This window comes from Sarcophilus harrisii, chromosome 5 (assembly GCF_902635505.1).
Source record: "Sarcophilus harrisii chromosome 5, mSarHar1.11, whole genome shotgun sequence".
NCBI lineage: Eukaryota > Metazoa > Chordata > Mammalia > Dasyuromorphia > Dasyuridae > Sarcophilus > Sarcophilus harrisii.
The window spans coordinates 15,730,529-15,736,528 of record NC_045430.1 but is presented as its reverse complement, the minus strand read 5'-3'; positions in this window follow the sequence as shown (position 1 = coordinate 15,736,528).

Genomic DNA, 6,000 nt, shown 5'->3' with positions numbered 1-6,000 from the left:
AAGATAAGGTACATGGGTACATGATTTAGAGGATAACACCATAAATTAGGAGAGCAAGGAATAGTGTTCCTGTTAGACCTATGGGGAAGGAAAGAATTTATGACCAAACGAGATGTTTTTAATGAGATATAAGATGGATAATTTTGATTATATTAAAAAGGTTTTGCACAAATAAAACCACTGCAACCAAGATTAGAAGGAAAGAAGAAAGCTAGGAAATAATTTCTTACAGCAAGTATCTCTGATAAAGGTCTCATTTCTCAAATATATAGAGTTCTGAGTCAGATTTATCAGAATCATTCCTCAATTGATAAATGGTCAAAGCATAAGTAAGTTTGAAAAGTAGTTTTCAGATCAATAAATCAAGGCTATCTATTGTCATATGAAAAAAAATGCTCTAAATCACTATCGATTAGAGAAATGCAAATTAAAACATCCAGGAGGTACTACTTCATATTCATCAAGTTAGCTAACTTAACCAAAAGGAAAAATAATAAATATTGGAGAAGATATGGGAAAAGTGAGACTAACAACACTGTTGATGAAGTAGCAGTGATTCAACTGTTCTAGAGAGCAATTTGGAACTATTCCCAATGGGCAAACTGCACATACACATTCATCCAGTGATACCATTACAAAGTCTGGGTCCCAAAGAGATTTTTTTTTTTTTAAAGAAAAAGGATCTACTTATATAAAAATATGACAGCCCTTTTGTGTTGGCAAAGAATCGAAAACTGAGATCAATTAGGAAATGACTGAATAATCATGGCATGTGACTGTGATTATTGTGATGGAATATAATTGTGTTATAAAAAATGATCATCGGGATGATTTCAAAAAAACCTGGAAGGAACTGATGCGAAGTAAAGCGAGCTGAACCAGCAGAATGTCATACATAGTAACAGCAACATTGTAAAATGACCAACTTTGAATGACTTAGCTCTTCTCAGCAATACAGTGAATCCAAGACAATGCCACAAAACTCATGAAGAAAAAAGTTACCCACATCCAGAGAAAGAACTGATGGAGCCTAAAGGAAGAATGAAAAATATCATCTTGACATTTTCATTTTTTTCTCTTTTTTCACAACATGACTATTATGGAAATATGTTTCTATAAAATTGTTTGCCATTTTAGGTAGGGGAAGGGAGAAAATTTGGAACTGCAATTTTTAAAAAAATAAAGTTAAAATTTGTCTTTACATGTAATTGCAAAAAATTCTTATTAAATAAATGGGTTATGCTAAAAATAACTTGCGTTCTTCTTTGGACTAAATAACTAGATGATGGGCAGTAATTAGAGAAGTAGCTGATGATGGGTGGTGAACTGGCTTTATAGTCAGCAAGTCTTGGATTCAAGTCCTGCTTCTAACACATGATGAAGGATTCATATAACCTCTCAGTGCTCCTTCTCTCCCTCTATCCCTAAAACTATAAGTTGCAGATCAGTTGTTGGTCTGCACTAGTAGAGAGAGTTTTTTCCCTGGAAGTTCCTTGCACTGGTAAAATCATAGGATGAATCCAAAAGTGATCAGACTAGATTTGTGGAATAGAGAAATGTTTTGGATAATTTTTTTTAACTGTAGATTTCAGTAAAACATGGAAGAATGTCTCTAGTGTAATCCATATGGACCAGATGGAGAGATGCAGATTAGACATGGCATAGAATGAATCACTGTTAACATGGGGGAAAGTCTTGAGAGGAGGACGGGGATCTGTCCTTGTTGCTATGCTGTTTGACATTCTAGTCCTTGCCTTGGATGATGGCATAGGATGAATTTAACAGATTCCAGATTGCTATCAGTGGTGATTGTCTCAGGAGCCGTAAAATTTCACTCAAAAGGATAGAATGATAAGCTTGATTTCACAAAATGAAATGGAATAGAAATAAATGATCTATGCAAGGGTTCAGCTTCCCAAGCATAAGAAGGAAGCAATATAGCTAGAAATCAATTCATCTGAGGGAAAAATGATCGAGAGAGTTTAATGATCGAGGAGCTCCAATGGAGCCAAAGAAATGGCGCAGCAGTCAAGAAAAGCTAATGGAAACCTCATGCTGCTCTAGGGGAAGGACGAGATGTCATTTAGCACGAGAACTGATGCTTCCATCGTAATCTCGCTTGGACAGAGCTACATTTTAGAAAAGATAGTAACAATCTCAAGTAGATTCAGATGTCTTTTGGTGCTGTCTTTTGATTCGTGCGTAAATTGGATTTAAGTGAAGCAGAATTGAACAAAATTGTCCACCTCGTTCTCTCTTCTAAAGCCATCACAGTCCAGTGGCAAGACAGAGACAAACCGACCCGAGATGCGGCGGATGACCTTGTATCATCAAGCTCTCTAACACCTTCAAAGGAAGGCAGACAGGATGGGGGAGAGACTGAAGGATGAGTTACAAGATTTGGGATGTTCAGCTTGAAGAAGAGAACAGAGGGAGATGGGGAGAAGATAATAATTGGTCTTCCAGACTTTGAAGGGCTGTCATATGAACTTATCTTGGTTGGTCGGGTCTGAAGAGGTAGAATTTGCAAAGAGACAGACTGATATTTAACATGTCCTAATAAAATAGTCTCTAATCAATAGTCAAATCTGTTAAATTCTTGGATTTCCAAATCTCTGTAAATAGTTTCCTCCTTGATTGGATTTAGAACCAAGAAGGTGAAAGTCACAGGTCTGGAATACATCGAGAGAGCTTCACAAATAGAGTTCTCCCAAAGAACAATGGACTGCCTCCTGGAGAAGTGAGCTCCCCATTAGTAGACGTCTGCAAGCAGAGTCTGTATGTATTTACAAGGGAAGTCATACAGGGGACTTCTATTCTGTAATGAATTGAACTAGGTAGGTTGAAGGCTTTTTAGGTTCCAAGATTCTCTGATCCTAGGAAACAGGGCTAGGACTTAAATTAAGTTGTGTTTAAATTACAAACGCCCTGCAGTGAGAAACTAGTGGATTTGAAAAAGCCTAAGATGACAAGAGAGAATTCTGGCTTCAATGCTGAGCCTGCAGTTACTGAATTTTACAACAACAAAAACTCCACGGTAATAATAATAGGGTGGAATCGCAGTGGGGACTGTTGCCGCTTTTACTATAGAAACCCATTTCTTTGTGGTGAACGATGTCAGTGCCCAGTGGTAAGAAATCATGGGAAGTTTAAGAAGCACTCAAAAAGATTTCAATGTAACGGCACAAATGAAGTTGGCAGCTATGAGTCAGCTAATTATCGGAGCAGATCTGCTTGGAAAGTGTTTCTTTTCTTAAAATATGGACAAAAGAAACCAACAGATATGTGTGATGAATTCTTCCGTTAATCAGTTTGGTCAGAGAATGAAATCTTCAGATGAACTGAATTTTCTGAGTTAATGATTATAAATCCACCAGAAACACAACTCGGTAAAAATGATCATCCACTTCAACAACTCCATGAGTTACGAGTACTTCCTGTTGAAGGTAGAAGATGTGATTTCCCCAAATCCCACTCGCCAAAAAATGGAGTCAGTTTCTTTTTATTTGGAAATGGGGAACATGTTTATACATGAGCTCCAAAGGTAACATTTTTAGCATTTCATATAATGAATTGTGACAACGTTCGCTCTCTCTCTTATCCTGAGGTGCTGTCTTTTCACACTCACAGCACACATATGCACAAACACATCCTCAGCAGGATCAGAAAAATAAATTAGGTCTATGATTCACAGGTGTTTTCACACAGCTTGAAGTTCTAATCTTTGACTTGCAAGTTAGGAAGAGTCTGTCAACGTGGCCCCAGAAGCTTCCCTCCGCCCTCCCTCCCATTTGTCTGATGGTTTGGGAAAGGCAATTTCTAACCGTGGAAATGGAGATGTGAAGCTCTCTCGATATATTCCAGACCTGTGACTTTCACATTCTTGGTTCCAAATCCAGTCAAGGGGGAAACTATTACAGAGTCTGGAAATCCAAGAATTTACAGATTTGACTATTGATTAGAGAAATGCAAATGAACTCTGAGGTTTGCACTTCTCAGATTGGCTAAGATGACTGGAAAAGATGATAAATATTGGAGGGGATGTGGGAAAACTGGGGCACTAATGCTGATGAAGGTGTGAACCGATCCATCATAGAGAGCAGTTTGGAACTATGCCCAAAGGATTATAAAACTGTGTTTTCTCTAAATCCAGCAGTGTCTCTAGAGTCTATAAGCCAAGGAGAGCATAAAAGAAAAAAGGAGCCACATGTGCACAAATGTTTGTAGCAGCCCTTTTTGTAGTGGCAAAGAACTGGAAAGTGAGGGGATGCCCATCAATTGGGGAATGGCCGAATAAGTTATGGTATATGAGTGTTATGGGATATTATTGTTCTATAAGAAATGAACAGGCTGATTTCAAAAAATCCTGGAAAGATATACATGAACTGACACTGAGGGAAGTGAGCAGAACCAAGAAAACATTATATACAAGAGAACATTACATATAAGCAAGAGAACATTATATACAAGACATATATATGAGATGATCAGCTGGGATGGACTTGGCTTTTCTCAACAATGCAGTGATTCAAGGCACTTCCAACAGACTTGGGATGGAAAATGCCATCCACATCCAGGGAGAGAAACATGGAGACTGAATGTGGATCAAAGCAGAATATTTTTACCTTCCTTCTTTCCTTTCTTCTTCCCTCCCTCCTTCTCTCTCTCCCTCCTTTCCTTCCTTCCTTCCTTCTTCCCTCCCTCCTTCTCTCCTCCTTTCCTTCCTTCCTTCCTTCCTTCCTTCCTTCCTTCCTCCTCTCTCTCCTCCCTTCCTTTCCTTCCTTCCTTCCTTCCTTGCATTCTTTCTTGTTTGATTTTTTTCTCATGTTTTTTCTTTTGGTCTGATTTCTTCTTGCACAACATGTCAACAAATATAGAAATATGTTTAAAAGGATTGTACATATTTAATCTATATTAGATTGCTTGCTACCTTGGGAAGGAGGAAAGCAAAGGAGAGAGGGAGAGAGATTTGGAACACAAAAGTCTTACAAAAATGAATGCTGGAAACTATCTTTATGTATATTTGGAAAAATAAAAAATAGGGGCAGCTGAGTGGTGCAATGGATAGAGCACCAGCCCCGAAGTCTGGAGGACCTGAGTTCAAATCTGGCCTCAGACACTTAATACTTCCTAGCTGTGTGACCCTGGGCAAGTCACTTAACCCCAATTGCCTCAGCAAAAAAAGTAAAAATAAAATACAATTGAGAAAATTTTCTTATAGATTTGGAAACTGAGGTCTGAATTGACCAAGTGATCTATCCAAGCTCATAGAGGGAGTTATCAGCAGAGCCACCAACATTTTCTTACTTCCAATCTCATGCTTTTCCCATAATGACTTGGGAACCCTGGGGAAAAAAGAATTTATTGACCTATCAATAATTAAGGGCTTTCTCTGTGCCAGGTATTGTGCTAGGTGCTGGAGCTACAAAGACAAAAGTGAAACAGTTATGCCCTCAAGAGGGTTGGAGTCTATTAAGGAAGCCACCTTGAGCATATATGTAAGTATATACAAGTATATGTATAAAATATAGCCAGCCAAATCAGAGCTGCTTGGGGAGAGCAGGGCTCATTCATTCTCATCCCTCTGTTCCCATTGAATGCCTTTCCTCTAAAATGGATGTCAAAAGGCCTTTGAACTTGGCAAACAAACAAACAAACAAATCTGCTTTGCTCAAGATTCTTGTTTCTTTTGTAATTAGAATTAAATATGTCTCCCTTCTTATTAAAGAAAGATTAGGACTACTATTTGTGAGCCCATAAGAAATCATGGATCTCGGGGAGAAGGTGGTATTGTGGTGATTGCTGTTGAATTGTTTTCAGTCAAGTATCCATGACCCCATTTGGAGTTTTCTTGGCAAAACTTCTGGAGTGGTTTGCCATTTCGTTCTCCAATTCATTTTACAAATAAGGAAACTGAGGCAAGGTGTTAAACAACTTATCTGGGGTCACATGGCTAATAGGTGCCTAAGGTCCAGTTTGAATTCAGCTCTTCCTAACTCC